Consider the following 19,792-nt stretch of genomic DNA (forward strand, 5'->3'; position numbering starts at 1 on the left):
GCACTACTGTGGTGAGAAGTGTGATAAGTAATGATGCCAAATGGGTATGATTCCTTTCTTAAACTAATGCAATTGTGGCAGGAGAGCAAGCTGATTTGTTAAACTTTGTGTCAAAAGAGACCCATATCTCAGCCATAGCTTCTCCTACATAAAACAGAGAGGATTTATCATGCAGACACACCCTTGTCTGTGATCCAAATCATAGCCCTATGTTGAAACGCCAGTGTTGGAAAAGAGACATATAAGCTAGGATATGTACGCGCCCCCCTGATGGCCTGTTATTACGCCAACAGCATTTGTAGCTTGTGATAGTTGTATGGATTTGCGATCAAGTTTGGAAAAGATGACATTCAGTTTACTTTTCCCCAATCATTACAACATGAGAAAGTGAGTGATTTTCTTTAAGCCATTTACATAACATCAATGCTTATTACAGCTAAACAGGGCTTTATACTTTATGTCAACTCCTTGTGAGCACAAGGTCCATTTGAAGAACAGAAAGAGGAGAAAAGGAGAGGCTGGTTTTGGAAGAATGTTTCCTTCAGGAGAGTTACCAATGCTCAGTTTCAATGGACTGTTCTACTGACTGAATAAGCTATAATGATCATAAACTAGTCTATGATAGTTAGAAACTGTGTTTTCTATCTATGGTAATTAGATCATAGATGAACATGAGAAGATCCCTCATGGTCAGAGCACAGATCTGTCTAGTCCAGTGCTGTATGTTCAACAGAACCCACCCAGATTATTCTGGAAATTCATAAACCAGCTTCCCGTTTATTGTCTATCCACAACATCTAGGACTGCAACTGAACATGGAGGCATAATCTAACTACCATGACACATCATAGTCATCTGTGAATTTATCCAATTCTTTTTTTAAAGCCACCTAATAAGCTAGGAGTGGACAGATTTCATACTTGTGCGATACACCTTGGTTTTGTTTTTCTTTGCTTGAACTTTGAGATCCACCAAGTGGAGGCTACTGAAAAAGACTGAAGAATTTTGAGACCACAAATTCACCTTGAGTACCAGAACCAAAGCCTGGTGACTGCTGTTCCATATAAAAAATCACTCCTAGTTATCCACCTATTCACAAGTCTTCTTCATTTCACAGCCTTGTGTGTGTGTCCTTATGGTTATTATAAAACAATGCAGAATGATAAATTGGTGCTCATTGAGAGCTCTGAGTAGATTCTAATGCACCTTCTTCCTACCCCTGACTTCTTACCACATCTTGTTGCAATGTACCCCGTTACACAGCTGTGTAAAGAAGTAGTTTTTCTCCAGAACCTATTGACAGTGAACTTAATTTGGTCTTGCATTGTGTAGATGTGGAGAAATGTTCCCTTTGTCCACAGTTGTTGCTGTTTTTTGAAGTAACAAACTTCTGTCATCAGTAGTTTTTCTTCTTTTCCTAGGAAATACATTCCACTGGTTACTCTTTGGTGTAGTTTTCTAAATGTGTACTAACCTGTCCTATTGTGCATTTTATATAAAGACATATTACAATAATTATTGTTTTATTTTCAAGCCATTTCCCAATCATTCCTGCCCTTTTTATCCCACTACAGTTAATTCATTGGTTTGTTTGGATGAGTTTTCCACGATCATCTCATAATCTCTTTTCTTGGCAGACCTCCTTAACATCTATGCGAAATTAGGATTTTGGACTGCATTATACTTACAATAAATCTCTCTTGTTTGTTCACCCACCATCATCAAGCTGAATTGATGAAGTAAAAGGCTCTGCTGTTGATTTTTGAAAAATAAAAAAATCAGGATATAGAAAGGGAGTATTGCATTAAAGTATTTCTTTATTAATCACTGCAATAGACAAACACAACAAAGCACATAGCTCTTTGAGGAAAGAGCTTTAGCAAACACGTATGGAAACTTGCAAGCTTCTGTGGTTAAAATATACAGTTCTAAATTACCTCTTGGATCAATAACAGTAGGAAGATGGAGATTATCAATCTCTGAGTGGCCTCAGTTACACGGAATTGACTGGCAACCACATAATGACTTTGGGCCCAGCCCACCAGTTTAGAGCCAGGGTGATAGATCTGCAGGTGCCACTCATCATAATTTCCTTATCGACAACATCCATCGGGCCATTTGTCTTCTGGTTGTCTCGGTCCACTTGGAGCACTTTATCCTTCAGAGCCGCCACCGAGAGTGTGATCAATGCACAGCTACAGCTGGTTGAAGGGGACCAAATCCATTGAACAGTTGATTTGGTTCCATTTTACCAGCTTTAGCAAAGCATTCTGGGACTCGTCACAGTTTGCAGAAAGGTAGAAAGATAAGGGAGCAGGGGACCAAAATCCTTTAGAGTCCCTGAAGCCGATGTTGCACCAGATCCAACAGCCTTGTTCTCTAGCAACCACAGTTCTACTTCTGCTAGTAAGTCAACATGATCTCAGAGACTAAGTTGAATAAGGCAGATGAGTTTTTTTAAAAAGACATAGGGATAAAAATAGATTAGGGAAACTGATTGCTCAACTTGGTGAGTTACCAAGTGCCACTTCATTACCATAATCACAAGTGTTGCATTTCTGTGGCTATTCATACAGTCTGATTTAAGAAGTCCTTCCTGTGTAACAGTTCACTACATGCATCTGAGGAAGTAGACCAGCTTCCTCAGCTTATGTTAGAATTTCTTTTGCACAGTTAGTCTCAAAAGTGCTACAAAATCTCTTTGCTTATTGGTGAGTGAGAGTTAGCCCTTGCCCAGTAATGAAATCTTTTTAATACCACCTGAAGTGAGATGCTTAGTGTATAGCAGCAGCCCTAAGACACTCATCATCCCTGATAATATGTGACCCTTTACCAAGAAAATAAAAGTGAAGCATGTTGAGAGGCATTGCAGTAAATTAAGCCCAAAACTTATGATGGCCCACTTCAATGTAATTCTAGTCTTCACTGGGTTGCTATTATGGTAAATGATTCCAGCATTACTCTGGATATCCAAAATGCAGTCATTACCTTATATCTGATACTGTTGCATGGGCCTTATAGTAAGAGACAACTCACTTACTTGACTTCTCATAGGCCAAGTTAAATAGTGCAGCACAAAATACTCCACCAGAATTAACTCCCTCTACTGAAAAGCCTGTAATGCCAAGCTGATGCACACACCACATGGATATGATTCAATAACACATCAGATCAATGTCTCACACAACTGGGCAAACAGCTTCCCTACAAGACAATGAAAGTAGAGGTTCTACAAAACCAAGATGAGTTTGTGGTGACTGATCTGTGATGGCTGTGAGGGAGAGGATACATTCTTCAGTACAATATAAGGTATTCATTGGGAATGTAAAGTGAAGGAATTCAGAGCTGAGGTTTTGTTGAATCAGTGTTGGAATAAGAGGTAATATGAGCCAGGAGATCTGGGTTCAAATCCATTTTGGTTGGGAAGTGCACTGAGTAACCCTGGGCCATTCACTACTTCTCACTCCTACCTATTTCAATGTGTTGCTGCATTAGAAATAGCAGCTTCATTTATATACTGCTTCATACTGCACTAAGCAGTTTCTAAGCAGTTTACAAAGTGTAAGGTAATTGCCCCCAACAAGATGGGTACTCATTTTAGCAACCTTGGAAGGATGCCCGTCTGAGTCGACCTTGAGCTCCTGGCTGGGATTGAACTCACAACCTTGTGATTTGTGAGTGGCTACAATATAGGCATTTAAGCATTGTGCCACTAGGGCTTCTGCTGCAACAATTGAAATATTATTATGAATTTCTTGGAAGACAAAACATCATGTATGAGACAGATGGGCACAAAGAAAGGGAGAAAAAGAAAGAGAAAACAGTGCTCGAGTTGATGTTGTAGTTCCTGAGGAATGAAAATGTTTGCATGTGAATTTTCCTCTAGCCCCATTGAAACTGGGTAGAATGACACTGATTCAAATCCTAATATTTCTTACTTAACTGAGATACAAATCAGACCACTGAGTCTTTAATACTTTCACGCCAACGTTTTCATTCAATCATTCTGACAGCCGGTGGTTTTCTTTGTCACACCTAAAAAACAAAGGAAAGATAATAGAAATGCAGGGAGAAAACAAGGTAGGAAAGGAAGGAAGGAAAGAAGGAAAGAAGGAAGGAAGGAAGGAACTAGCTGCATTTTGATATGAGACTCCTACTTTATCAGTGTAAGGAAAAAAGAAAACCAGGACGTGATCAATTGCAAATAAAAAGTTTTAAAAGGAAGATACGTGAGCTGTCCTAAGCATAATACGATACATGGCATACTGCTGAACTCAGGTTGCCAAAACTGCAGACATGGCAGTTTTTTATCCTGCTACCTGGGGAAGTGTTCTCTCTCAGGGCTCTGCTGAGTTAAACCCCATTACTGGAAATAAATGGTTCCATCGTCTCTCCTGTGCCTCCTCCCACACATCCTGGCAGGGGAAGAAAGTCAGTATCTCATCATTTCTGCCATGATGTTCAATTAAAACCAGACTTATTTTATCTAGGACTGTCAACAATATCTCGTAAAACTATTGTGATGCAATTCTTAAAAGCTCCAAATAAGGTGAGGCGATGGCAGCTGAAGACTGTATCACAGAGAGATAGCAGAAGAAATCATGCGAACTGTCAACTTGGACAAGATTCAGTGTATCCTCTAGTTTAACCTTTAACTCCAAGGTGACTGTCCTATGCCTAAATTATCTCAAATATTCAAGGTTGCCCTGTTCTTCATCCCAGAACACCTGTCTGGTAGCAAATCCCTCTTCAAAATTCACTGTTTCTATGTAGTCCTTTCCTAAACATTCCACAGCTGCAATGACACCTACCTACATATATATAAATAAACAGGTTTGGAATGTCTTGCTAAATGGTTTTCTGTTGGAGAACTGATTGTAGAAGAGAAAGTTAGTGAAGCTTTCTGATGCCACAGTACAGAAGTTTCCAAGGGAATGTACTTCCTCCTCCAGCCAAACAAAATGAGATTCATGTATGGGAATCAGAATGGATGAAACAATTCTTCTTTTGATTTATTTATTTTAGTAAGAACTGTCCAAAATGGGCTAATTTCTTTATACAATCAACAGAATGAGGTTGAAATGATGATGATTATTATATATATAGGGGAAGCAAAAACTGGAGAAAAACATTACTCATCCAGGACATTTGGCTTTTAATAGTCTGGTTTTGAGTCCCTGTATATTAATCTATATTTCTGTTGCTAAATAGAATTGCTAGTGCTTTTTAAAAATATATATCACAATCTTCTCCTTTCTAACAGCAATATAGCAGACAGATAAACCATGATAAGCCAATATAGAAGACATGGCAAACTATGCCGGGAACAGCTCCGCCAGTTGAATTTGTCCAGAACAAAATGGTTTTGTTTTGTTTGTTGTTTGTTTGTTTTAGAAAAAACTGATCAACACCCCCAAGTTGTTGCATAAAGAGATGTACAACACTTGGAAGTATTTTTTTAAATTAAATATGGGAGAAAATAACACTGACAGCTTCATCTTTCCTTATCTGTGACACCATCGCAGGGACTATAGGATAATGACATATAGGATCACTATGATAACATTTCTATTTTAATTTCAAGTACAATCTAACTTTGTGGGGGTTTAATTCAATTCCATTTGTCCACATTCACTGCTGTTACATTCATCCCTTTTCTTTCTATCTCTCCTGTTCAATTCCCACCAAAAATGAACTGTGGTAGGCACTTACACTTTTAGTCTGGCAAAAGCATCAGATGGATGGATGTCATTCTACATAGCAATGTAGCTGTATTAATAATGTTAAGATAATAGTACTCTGCCATTTCCTGCATGGCAGGGGGTTGGACTGGATGGTCCTTGCGGCCTCTTCCAACTCTATTATTCTGATTCTATGATCATAGTCAACACATGATATTTCTGATCTCTATGAGGTGAAATAGGAATAGAGAAGAGATAAAATAATAGCTCTGAAAAAAGATCAATTCCATTAATCGAATCAGGTTACTTCTAGATTCTATTTCTATAGATATTCAAGTCAAGGAGTGAAATAAAGATCTAGCTAGTGAAGATCTGAAATGAATACATCTGTAGTTTGAAGGACCAGATGATGATTTAATTAATCACATTTTTATAATATAACTAGAATAGTAATTGAAGCATGCAACATAAATCATAAAGATTACAGGGAAAGTAGAGAGGGTACACCACTCCGAAGATACCTTGCTATCTCCCGAGAAGCCCAGAAGACCACTATGAAAGTGTCTTGCATAGTTGAAAATATGTGGATGGCTTCAATATTTCATTAATGTTCCTGGACAGACTTTTGCAGGTGGGTACCTTCCAGGTTGCCATCTCCTATCACCTCTCCAGGACAGGCTTGGGGATGATGGGTTCTGTAGCATGCTGCATGTGGAGGGTGCCAGACTGGAAAAGGCTATTGTAAGAACTTCATTTGGGAGCAGCAGCTGGGAAAGCATTATGATGATACAAGACTGCAGAGGTACACCAGTTCTCATAGCCAAGGAGTTAACAACCCACCTATCTGAACATAAGGGATGGTTGTTTGGAGAAGAACCCATGTAATGTATTAGAAATCAATGTGGGAAAGTGTGTGTATATATATTGTAACATTTGTTTAGCTCTCTGCAATGAGTTATGGTTGGAGGTTTCCTTTTGGAAAAGCAGTTTTTCCTTGCTGTTCACCATTAATCAAAAATAATAATGTGTTTTCTACCAGCAAGATCTCAGTGGCAAACCTGCAAATAGCCACTGAAGGATTCTGAGTTTGTTAGAAAGGGCTTCTAGGCTGCCAATCTTTTGCTTGCATACTAGGCAGTTAGATGGGAGAACGTTCTCCAGGGCCAACAATTTCCTTGCTAGTATTTCTAGACAACTGTTTCCCAAGATCTTGGGAGATTTTGAAACCTGTTTTTTTTTTAAATAATAATAAGCAAACAAATAAGTAAACAGAATAAAACAAAAACAAACAGAATAACTGGTTCAAATAGGGACGGATGAAAATATATTCAGGAATTTAATGTGTTTGTATTTTAATGAGAAAGTACTTAATTGGCACTTTCTGGACTGAAATGTAGTTATCATTCAGTATTTGCCCTTCTTTAAGTTTTGCAACACGATGGCAATGCTCACAAAATGCATGTATTTGGGAAACAGGTGTACACAGGTATGTACTTCAATGAAAATAATGGTATAAACATGACTTATAAGTCGGAAAACAGCACATTAAATATGCATATATAAGATAAAATTGGATACAATCTGTTTGCATAAAGAAAGATGTTTATGCAAATGCATGTGAATTTTCATGTAGTGTTTTAAAAAATCAAATTGATACAGAAATGTGGCTAAATATACTTAAGAAAGGGGGAAATTAAAAGAGGAGAGAGACTGGAATTGACACAATTACTGATTGTTAACTTTAAATGGACAATGTATGTAATAATCTACCTCAAATGTTGACTAAACACAGAGAGGACTGCATATATTTACTCTAACAGTAGCAAAGAAATAAGGTGCCCACCACTCCATATTTCCAGTGAATATTGTAGGATTGTAGGAGAGATGACAATTGTTTGTGAACCTTAGATCTAGTACATTGGTAAGAAAGTATCTGAGATTCATCACAGAAATTGCTTATGATCTGCCTAAGCATTGGGATCCCAGACTCACAGGGAGCAAAAACTGCAATAACTAGAATCAGGATGCATATAGTTTAAATTTACTTTTCCTTTCACAGTGCAACTTTCTTTTTAAGAAACTGTATAAGAAAATTTATATTGAATCCTATGTTGGAAAAAAGGCAGAATAGAAATTAAATAAATTTTAAAAATGTAATACAAAACCAAATGAAAACCCAGAGCTATCCTCTAAATACATGATGCACATGTAAGCTCATTTTGCAACCCCATAAAGATACACAAACAAAAATAATTCAGTTTTAATTCTGAAAAATAAACTTGAGTGCTTCGGGGAGCAGAAAAGAACACTCAGGTCTAGAAACCCAAATGTCCATCTACAACTTTCTCAGGCCATCTCATGCATCTGCTAAAAGTCAGGGTAGGTTTTGTGTAAGATTGTGGAAGCTGCATTTGCAAAGGCAGTATGTATGAGTAAGAAATTTTCAACAGGATATAATTTGATCTGGTGCTTCCACACAAGTAGAGACTATTTTTGTGACCTTTTAGGATCTTTTTCTGGGTTCACAATGGAGAGGCAATTGCTGGGACTCTGGCATGTTTTATTTTTGTTAAACGATCCCTCACCATTGTAATTTATCTGGTATTTTTGGTGTGAAGATTTAAAACGGCTCTTCTTCTGGAATCTCCAAGAGTGACAAATCTAGATTTTCTAGGAAAATCTTGCAGAGTTTCTGACTGGCAATTTTTTTAAGTCACCTTAACTACTTTGTATCTTTGCAAAGACTGATAACAGCTATACACATTTTGACTAGGGATGAGAAACTTGGTTAGATCTGAGGCCTAGATTGGAAATCTATAAAGAGCTTGATGGCTGCACCTGATTTGCACACTGTGGCTGTATGCAGTCAGCATAATTTGCACACTGTTTTCACAAACACAGCGCATGTCAAGCTACTGTTAGTAAGTGTATTCTGCTTATTCTACAAAATTCTGCAGTTGCCACTCTCAAAATGCAAAAACTGCTACCGGCTAATGCGGTTACCCTTCTGGAACCCTTTATTATTCTGCTGATGGTGAAAGTGTGTGTTTATTAAAACAGAGAAACAAAAGCTGAACATCCTTCAGTATGGAGGGTGCTTGTTTCTATAATGAATATGGTACATTCATTATAGGGTTATAAGGTAAAATTGTCTGCCCATTCTATTCCTTAAGTATTTGCTGATATACCATGGACTAGACTAATCAAAGTATATTGATGAGTCATTAAAACATGTTTGAATTTTGTCTTGGCTCCGTTATATATTTCACCTTTTATCACATAGCACTGTGGATCATTCCCATGGTGCAGCCTTCGTATTTGGCTTGACTTTTATCTCACTATTCTAATATGCACATGCTATTATCTTTAGGAATAAGAAGAACTACATGTAAGACATAGCATACTTTGCTGAGTGGCCATATAAATGCAATAACACTAGCAGCATTATATTTTAGTTAAAAGGTAAGGAGATGCAAGGCTACACCAAGATATTTTGCTGCCTGAGTTAGAATAGCAAATACCTCCCAAATTAAGGTGCATAGGACCCCAAAACCAGCCTATCTATTTCGGTACAGGAGATAAGAAATCCCTCAAGCAACCACTCCACAGTTCTAGTGGTAAAAATAAAATAATAAGAAACAAGACTACTAACAATTTGCTGCTCTTTTAGGGTATCCAGAATCTGCTACCTCGCTCTGCCTAATGGTAGGATTAGTCTTAGGAAGGCACAAAGTGCTGAATATATACCATCCATCTGTCTCAATCTGGCAGGGATAGTTCCAATTAATCCTCTGTCATCCCATATTTTCAGTTGCTTTTAAAATGTCCCCGTTTCTTTCTGCCTCTCCCACTTTTCCCCTTTGTCCTCAACTTATCTCAAGTGCTGCAAACTAATTTCAAAGGGCAAAAGGAGTTTATACTCAATTAACTCAGCAGTAGGGAGAGGAGAAAAGGAGGCAGAGGCTTGTTCTTCCCAGAAGGCTCAAACAAAAACAAACTGCTGCAGCCTCTCCTATGTTATGGGTTCTTCCTCATTAATAACTTTTCTCATCTTGTCTACACTCTGATCTTGCTTGGCCACACGCATCCTAGTTTTCATCTGTGAAATGTTGCATGATATGGGATATCCTAGAAACCAACAATTTGGAGGATATCCTATATCTTGCAACATTCAATGACATTTTCTAGGCTGATGGCCCAATTTTATGCACGTTTACTGAGAAGTAAATCCCACTATGTGAGTTTGGTACTGCAGGTTTATTTAGACATATTTTTGTCTATGCTGGCACATGCACCACTATAAACTAGTTGTTACCTGATTCTATTAATTAGTTTTTGTACAGGAAATGACACCATCAGAGCTCATGGCAACCCCATGTTGACAAAGAGACATCTACCCTATTTGCTAAGAAATCTTTCCTCTTTGCACACTATCAGGGATATCTAGCAAACCCACAGGTTCACCATGCAAGGGTGCATTGTTCCTCAGCCTTCTCAGTGCTTCATTAAAGTTCTTATTTAGCTGAAGCTACTTTCAGAGCATCAAGTCACACCATTTTACTACTCTCTGTAGCAACCTTGGAGGTCAGCTCTGAAATCTTGTGATGTAAAGCATGACAGAAATATTTCAGTAAAGAAATAATACATTTAATATATGTAAGGTCTCACATCCAATCTCTAATAAGTCCAATTAAAAGACCTCTAGTTAAATGATGCCTGTAGCTCAGCAGCAGAGCACCTGCTTTGGCTGCGGAAGGTCCCAGGTTCAATTCCTGGGAAGTTTTCAATGCTGGGATAGATGGATCAATGGTGTGACTCAGTATGAACCAACAGCCTGCATCTTTTAAACATTATCCTCTTTTCACAGCTGTGGAAGTGGAAATTAAGGCTAGCAGTTTGACTATGGCTACCTAATGAGTTGAAAACAATGGAAAAATTTAAGGATGGAATTCTCTTCTTTGGAATTTGGGCCACAATCCTATGCAGCTTGCCTGAAATAAGACTCACAGAACACAGTGGGACATATGACAACACTAAAATGACCCTATCATGGTTTTCTTGGCAGAGTTTGTTCAGAGGGGGTTTGCCCTTGCCTTCTTCTGAGGCTGTGAGAGTGTGACTTGTCCAGGCCCACACAGTGGGTTTCCATAGCCAAGTGGGGATTTGCAATCTGGTTTCCCAGTATCCTAGTCCAATGCTCAAACCACTACACCATGTTTCTTCATGCTTCTGAAGAAACATGCATATAACCAACTCTGCAGCAAGGCATCCATGCTGTCCACACTGTGACAGGATTAATTTTCCTTCTGTATTCCCATTAGAACCCTAGTGCTGTATCCTGTTGTGCTTCTTTTAGCTTTTGTTTGGTGTCAAGCCAAAGAATCACACATTGTCATCACAAATCCCATCATGTCCCTATTGCTAATGAAGCAGAAGATCTGCACCATACAGTAGAATTAAAGCACATTACTACTAACTGGATGTCTTTCTGTCAACATAAAAGAAAGAGAACCTGCATACCACACTTGGAAACAAGTTGTTGTTTTTTAGAAGAAGAGTAACTTGGGGGGGGGGGTGGAATGAAACTACTGACCTTCACGTTACTATCAGCTCAGGTTCACTGAAGCTGTTCTGATATTCTTCATCAGGATAAAGAGATCATTTTGGGGGATCAAGTCTGTTAGCAGTTTATCATTGGGGAAATCCAATCAAAACAACAATGCTAAATATTGATTTTTTACAGCTTTATCTTAATGAAGTACACGTTCCTTTAGTAATTAGCTTTTAGAAGTTTCCTCTAAGTTAATGTAGTGTTTGATGTTACTAAATCTGGAAGGCTGTTGCCACAGATGAAACACTCTTTGATAACCTGGCCAATCTCTTATCTCTTGGTGTCCAAAGAAGCAATTTTCTAACAAAATTCTACATGCCATGCAGATTATTCAACCAGATTGGAAGGGCATAGTTTTGTTTTCTTAAAAAGCAATAGTCTGCTTAGTAAGACTCTGCAAAAACAAATGTAGGGGTGAATGATTTCAGCAAGCATGGAAGCCCATTTTTCCTATCTTACATCTCCACTGCAGGCTACAGGAGAATCATTTGGACCAAAACTTGGGCAAAAATGCAAGCAGGAATTGACATGATGTCACTTCCAGTTAGAATGCCTGAGCATTTCCAGCTGATTTTTACAAGTTTTATTGAATTTAAGTTTTGGAGATTGGGTTTTCCTTTTCCCTTCCTTCCTTCCTTCCTTGTCAGTGCAAGCTGTACTCCACAAAAAGAAGTGGGTGACAGCTATTGGGGAGAACCAAAGCTTTTAGAAAAGGAATACCTTGTGGAGTCTTAAGCTCATTTTCATTCAAAAAGAAGGTACTTTTTAAGAAGGTTATTATAGCTCCTGGCTATAACAACCTAGGAATTATCCACAGGATGCAAATATCACCTTCCCTCTTTGCAATTATGTTCTCAGCAGAGGAAGGAGCACCTCATTCTTTATTGGTCTGGCACCCACTCCAGCTAAGACCATGGCTAACAACACTGCTCTAGTGGAGCAGCTCATTTGCCAGGCTACTGTCTAGAAAGCAACATTAAGTAGATCTGATTAAAAGTAGAAAGATAGCATGGACTAGCAGTGAATCCCAAACTTTGGACCTCCAGGCAATTTTGGATTTCATTTCCTATCAGCCCTGGCCAGCTTGGCCAACTGTCAGGAATTCTGGGAGTTGAAGTCCAAAACATCTGGAGGATCAAGGTTTGGGAATCACTGGAGAGAGCCAATGCAGTGTAATGGATTATGTGTTGGACTATGGTCCTGTCTTCACTGCCATGGGGCATACCAGAGCATCTTGGTCCCGGAGTTGTCCCAACCATCTCTTGTTGAAAAAGCCCACTATTGTGATGCCAGACAGCTGATCACACACATATCCTGTTATGCCTCCCAGAGTCTTTGCTGCTGCCACAAGTCACTTCTCTCTGAAGTCAGACCAAGGTGCTCAGGCTCAATCACATGCCTGGGCACCTTCTTCTGGACTCAGAAAGAGTGATTGGTGACAGTGGCAGAGGCATCAGGTGACAGAGTGGGAAGCATTTCAAACAGCCACCCAGAATCAGAATAGAGGGCTCTGGATATTCCAGGAAAATCTTGAGCAACTGGGGACTTATTTTAATCCACTGTAAAAAGGGTATATCCCAGTTCTGGTGCTGAACAGCCTAACTGTTATCTGGTCTATTTGCATCAGAACTAGGGTTTGGGCCAATTGTCATCGAGAGAACTGGATTGGGGGCGGGGGGTGGCTGTTTTATTTGGCCCATGCAAGTCTGGGCCTAGGACTCTGGGAGATAAGGGTTCAAATTCCCACTCTGCTATGGAAACCCATTTGGGCTAGTCATACTCTCTCAGTCAAGAAGAAGGCAACAGCAAACCTCCACTGAATAAATTTTGCCAAGAAAACCATAGGATAGAGTCTCCAGAAGTCAGAGTCAACTTGAAAAGCACACAACAGCAACATTAACAAAATTAAAGGTAGCCTGGTAATTATTATTTTGTTAAATAAGATTATAATGTTTTTTAAAAATATATAGAATTACAGTTGTATAAAAATTGTGTGTACTTTTTTAAAAAACATATGAATAGGAAGTTGAGAATCTTATTACAATCACTATGGGTGAATCTACTGAGAAACAATGCAGTTTGACACCATTTTAAGTGTTGTAGCTCCATCCTATGGAATCCTGGGATCTGTAGTTTTACAAAATGTTTAGCCTTCTCTGCCAAAGAGTGCTGGTGCCACACAAAATTACAAATCCCAGGATTCTGTAGGATGGAGCCATGGGAGTGCAAGTGGTGTCAAACTTCATTACTTCTGCAGTGTCAATGCACCCTGTGATAGGAAAGCTACCCTTTGGGTATGGCTGAAACAATGAATATTCAGAACAATAGTAAGGTTCTGGTCTACATTATTTTTGTGTTTTGAAAGGATGGTCCAGCTTGCCTACTTCAAGAGTAGAACACAGCTCTTCTGGAGTAAATGCCTTACAAACAAACAAGCCCCACTTTACATGATTTCATGTAGGTTTAGAATATTTTTTACTTTCCTTCAGTGAAAAACAAAACAGTTTTGCACATATGTCGTCTTTGTGGGTTATGCATTATCACCCACAGGGGACTCTGGATTAGGGTGAATGGCCATGCAGTGGGTAATTTTAAAACACTACCATTTGCAGGGGGACAAGTAAGTTGTAAGCAGAAATATGAATGGAGAAAATGATTGTCTGCTCTTCAATCCATTAAATGAAAAAAAAAAAAAAAGAAACGAAACAGTAAAATATTTCAAATTTGCAAACAACATAATTCTTAACTTGTCACAATGTTCACAGTTTTTTTTATTGCCAAAGTTCTTGAACAGGTTTACTAGCATAATTTGTCAAGTCCAACTGGGAGTTCTCAGCATGATGGGGAACAATTTTTCAAAAGACACAGAGCGTACCAAAGCTATCTTAGAGGCTCTGTGAACCTACATAATTAGATAATGCTTAACATGTGTGCATTCGATGGGCTATCATTTACGTGATAGGATCCATCAGGTCCCAGGAATTTCCATTACAAAGCAATGCGTAAGTCAAGTAGCAAGCATTTTGAGCAAATACATCTTACGCTGGAACTTTATCTGCATCAACATTTGCTCCAATTATAACTAATTGGACACATATTGCATTTTCATAGCATCTAATTTTCTATTGATTTTAACGGGATTGCTTGCGATGGCTTCAATAGAGTGGTATCTTGTATCAGTTGCTGTTTAAAAATGCTGAGTACACTCCCCTGGATGGGATTAGGCAGTCAGCAGATGTTGGAAACCCACTTAATTGTCTGCTTTATCAAATGCCCAAACAGTAGTGGCAGTGAACAGCTCCTTCGGCTTTTATAGTACTTTGGACCCTTTCACGCCACACATTTATTTATTTATTTACTTATTTGTAAGCCAGGTGGCTTACAAAGTCCAAATAACAGCTTAGTTAAAAATATATTACTACAGAATATTTTTTTAAAAAACCTAAACATTGATACTGTTTAAAATCCATAGTTAAAACAGTCTTAAAATACAGGAATACTTCAGTTAACAAAGCATCTGACAAAAAAGCTCCTTTTTACAAAGTCATCTTACAGCTTCCTGAACATCCTTTTTTCCCTCCTTGTTCTCTGTCTAGCTGGAAGGATTTTTAGCCGCATTGGCATTGGAAGGATGGTGAAGGAGAGCTGGAGAGACACAGAATGAGATTCTAGTATAGCTGATCCTCCTGTAGCTATGTGTGCTTGCTTACAACAAGCAAGTTAAATATTGGCTGTCTCCAGATTTTCTTACAGAGTATGTATGAACAGTAAAAATGGAAAAGCAAGTAAGTCGGCTTCACCAGCTTCTCCAAGTATATTAAAAAATAAAACAAAACAGTTCCATATGTTAGGCCACCAAAATGGAAATCACCAGAACAGCAGGGCCTGGTGAAAGAAAAACTCACTCTTGGATGCATTGTGGAAGAAACCTCTTCAAATGGGATTTAGAAGGTTGAAAATGTTTTTGTCTCTTTATGCTTACCTGACCTGGATGTTTCATTTCACATGTGCCTATTATCAGTTTTGAATAAAAATTTTGCCAAAAAGTGTTAAACTGTGCTTCTTTTTTGGGGGTGTAGGAATCTTTAACTATTGTTTCCATGGGATATCTGCCTCAGGTACCAAATTCTCTGTTCAGGAAACAATGCCCAGGAATGCATCTACTTCATCAACTGAGGTATGCCTCTACAATTAAAACTTAATTAAAAGCACACAACATAAAAACAGAAGCACCTCTCTTTTAATACTAGTCTGTCATATGAGTAAAATCAGTCAAAGGCCAGCCTAAATAAAATGTGCTTGATATGTTGGCAGAAAGAGAGCAGGGAGGGAGTAACCTGTGAGAAGGAGTTCCGCAGTCTAGGGCTGCATCTACACTGCAGAACTAATGCAGTTTGACACTGCTTTGCCATGGCCCTTTGCTATGGAATTTGGGGATTTGTAGTTTCATGAAACCCACTGGGTGTTTTGGGCAAGTCACATTTTCTCAGCCTCAAAGGAAGGCAATGGCAAACCCTCTCTGAACAAATCTTGCCAAGCAAACCCCATGATAGGTTTGCCTTAGAGTGGTCATAAGTCTAAAAGTGCTAGTTAACTTCTGGTGTTGCTTTAGCTGGAGCTCCTGCACCGAACAGAAGTTTGGATGCAATGGCTGATGAAGCTGTTTCCAACTCTATGATTCTATGACTGGCACTTAAAGTTTTTTGTCTCTCATTTCCCAGTACTGTCTTTCCTTGCCAAAACATAAACTGCAAGTCCCATGGGGCAGCAACCTTCCTTTTTGCCTCTATTACTTTATACCTTCACAAACTGAAGGCATTAAAGAAATTCTAATTACATCAAGTTAACCCTGAACAGCCATCCAATGAATTCATGTACGTCTCATCCAAATCTGCAGGTTCATTTCAGAACCTCTCCTTTTTATAGTGGAATGATTATTAATGGTTTCTGGAGCCCTCTTTTTGAGTGCAGAGTGCTTTACAGCAATTATCTGCAGTTTTTAAATGTAAATGACTTCCTGCTGATTATATCGGAATAGCTTTAAGAAGCTGTGATTTGCCACCTGATGAATTTTTAATCCCATCTTTTAGTTAATTATTAAAATGAATAACAAAATACCTTGCCCCATAGAAAAAAATAAGCTCACACTTAACCACACTAACTAATAGCCAGATCCTAAGACATGCTGTGCTAGCAGATAAATCCATAGCATGACACATGGCAGTTACAGTGCTAGCAACTGCTCTGAGTAATGCAACCACTATACCATGATGCATGTTAGCTGTGTAAAGACTAGAGAGACAAACTAGACAAATACTGTCCCGATACTTGAGCTGGAAATTTTACTAGCAACTGCATATGTGTGTATCTGGAGGGATCATGATAATATATCTACAGATATTTCACAGATGAAAATCCAGGCACTGGTGGCATATTAATGAGAAAGGATAATAATGTAGGAGAAGCTGCAGTATTTTGCTTTTGCCCAAGTCTATTGGAAACAGGAAGATTCCACCTCTTCTTCTCTCCTTTCCTCTCCACTGAGTTAAGTGTATGCAAACTACTTTTAGACTGAACTCAGTTTGCAGCAGTTGAAGTAAGCTGAGGACAAAAGAGGAAAGTGGGAGGAGGACAGAGAAACCAGGACATTTTAAAAAGAACTGAAGAGGTGGGATGACAGAGGATTAATTGGGTCTGTTCCTGCCAAATGGAGACAGTTCAAGAAGATATGATAAGGACTGCGCAGCTTGAGGTGGGTTTAACATTGACCCTGTCACCAAACTTGTGATCATCGGCAGGAGGGAAGATTTTCTACAGGCCTCTATGCTGAAAACTATGAGGATCAGGCAGTAAAGTTCAAGTTGAGTAATGTGTTTCAGGAGCATAAGGTAAATCCTGATACTCATTCACAACTTGACCACACATTTCAATGGCCAAGACTAATTGTAAATTCCTCTTAAGTGTACAGACTTTGTCTCCATTGACATGAATGAATGCACACTAGGGATAAAGAATACTCACACACTTTCACATCCTTAATGAGAAAGGATACCTCAATACACTGAAACACACTATCAAGTAAATTGTCAACTGCTGTGAGATTATTTTCTCCACTACACTTTGGGAGTTTGCAGAAAACTCAACACTTCCATTCCAAAAGCAGTGTATATTGGGGGAAGCAAGGAGTTTTCCCACAGAGAATTCCCCTCCCAAAAGTCCAGAAATGTAGAAAACCAACAAATAAATGTGCAAAAGTTATTGTGATCTTGCCATGCATGAAATCAGCAAATATTTACGTCCTTGGTGCACACAAGAATTTGTTCTCTTTTTACATATTTGAAAATTTCTGTCCCATTTTGCAAGTCCAGGCTTTTGTGGCATCTTAAAAATAATTTGAAAAATATAATGTACAATACAAGTAAAACAGTTTGTATCTTTTTTTTTAATTGTTAAGGAATCATTTAAGAGGACATCAACAATCACCTGTTGGTTGTAGTAAATGTTCCTTTACATAGAACATTGCACCATTGCTCTGTAAGCAATCAGCAATCTGATCAAAGGTAGAGATGATATTACCTTATACTGACCATAGAGCTGTCTATTTTAGCAGTCTACTCTGCAGACCATGGCAGGACTGTAGCTACGGGGGGGGGGGGGGTAGGGCATTGCTCCCAAATAGGAATCCTGCCCCTACTGAAATTTTTCTTTAGTCCCCAAATTTCTAGATTTGCAGAAACATTAGAATACTAGTACTGGATTAAACAAACTAACCAAAATAACATTAATTTAAAATTGTTAAAACATTAAAAACATAGAGAAAATAAACCCAGCACACACCTCATTTAAAAAATTCTTCTCACCCAACCACTTAAAAGCTTGTTCTGTCTTGTTTCCACATTGGGTTGTGTGACTGTTGCAGGGATTGAAATTTGTGAATTTCCTCTCTCTGCACATTTTCCCCAAACACATGTATCTTTGCATGATTTGCTTTGAATAAAATGTTGTTTGCCTGCATTGTTAGTTGTGCATACATTTAAATATACAACTAGTTTTACACATCTTTTCCCTCTGAAATACACTAAAAGTCTCACAAATGTAGAGATTTTCAAGGCTTCTGTTTCACTGTTTCACTTCTGTGCCTTTTATTTCACTAGAAGCTTTTGAGGGGTGTGAAATTGGTCAGCCTTACAAATATAGTAGATAGAAAGGAATATGGATTCTGCCCAGACATTCGTCCTGGGTTGGTCCACCAGTCACCTCTAAAGGTCCTTTGCTGTTAGCACCCTCCTGAGCCAATGATCCAGCAACAGTGATGCTTCCTTCCTTCCTTCCTTCCTTCCTTCCTTCCTTCCTTCCTTCTTGAGCTATTTGGCTGTCTCACCTATTTGCAGACAGTGTATTACTGACAATGGCAAAGCCTTCTCACTGAGGGAGCAGGCAAAGAGACATCCACCTTAGGTCATGGGCTCCAGCAGACACCATGGACCACCCTCTCACACTGATACTTCACTGCTGCACTGTTTGAGCAGGCAGCGAGAGGGAGTAGTAAATGAGCATGCATATAGAATGGCATGTAGAATGTCATGCTGTCTATTGTCTCTTGATCTATCCCTGCCCCTGAATATCCAATTTTGCCTTATAATACAATACTTTCATACAGTCGGCCCTCTGGACCCACAGATTCCTTATCCACGGATTCAATAATCCACAGCTTGAAAATATTTTTTAAAATATATACATTCCATGCTGTTTTATATAAGGGATGTCATTTTGTTATGTCCTTGTATTTAACAGGACTTGATCATCCATGGGTTCTGCTATCCACTGAAGACCCTGGAACCAAACCCCAGCAAATACTGAAGGCCCACTCTATTTGTTATGAATATGAGGGGAAGATGGTCCTTCAGTGGAGAATCAGTGGGTGGAAGGTAGATGTGCAAATGTTCATTGATCTCCTGATTTTGTCTTGCAAACGCCTACCATGATTTTTATGGTTGAGTGCCTTCAGGTCATTGCTGACTTATGGCAACCCTAAAACATAGTTTTTTCTTGGCAAATTTCTTCAATTTGCCATTGTCATCTTCTGAGGCTGAGGAAGTGTGACTTCCTGAGTGTCTTTACATGGCTGAGCTGGGATTTGAACGCTGGTCTCCAGAGCTGCAGTCCAGTGCTCAAACCACTCCACCACACTGGCTCTCATCATGATTTTACTCCTAGCTTTTCACTTCACTAGGCTTTGAAAAACTATTACTACACAAAATGCAAAAGTAGTCATGTTGGCCACAAGAACACTCCAAGGTCCATGCTAATTTGATACCTTTATAAAGACAATTGAATTGGCACCAAAGCACATGGAAGCTTTTCATATCTCTTCATTCACAAACATCCTCCTCCTCAATTTCCCCTCTCCACATTTCTGTCTGAACTCTGCATTACCTCTATCAGCACATATATGGGATTACATATTTGCAAGTTGAAATGCATTTCTAACTACAAGGAT

At 38.8% G+C, this 19,792-nt stretch overlaps 1 long non-coding RNA gene across 1 annotated transcript in view; it reads right to left on the reverse strand.

The window, feature by feature from the left end:
* Window positions 1-369: 369 nt before the first annotated feature.
* The window catches only part of LOC121927796, a 48,712-nt gene continuing 29,289 nt past the window's right edge, over window positions 370-19,792 (reverse strand). Inside the window, exons 2-3 of the long non-coding RNA XR_006103340.1 lie at window positions 1,689-1,752; window positions 370-1,417 (exon numbers count right to left, since the gene is read on the reverse strand). This is a non-coding gene — a long non-coding RNA (uncharacterized LOC121927796). The remainder of the gene's footprint in view (window positions 1,418-1,688; window positions 1,753-19,792) is intronic.

Source organism: Sceloporus undulatus, chromosome 4, assembly GCF_019175285.1.
Source record: "Sceloporus undulatus isolate JIND9_A2432 ecotype Alabama chromosome 4, SceUnd_v1.1, whole genome shotgun sequence".
Classification (NCBI taxonomy): domain Eukaryota; kingdom Metazoa; phylum Chordata; class Lepidosauria; order Squamata; family Phrynosomatidae; genus Sceloporus; species Sceloporus undulatus.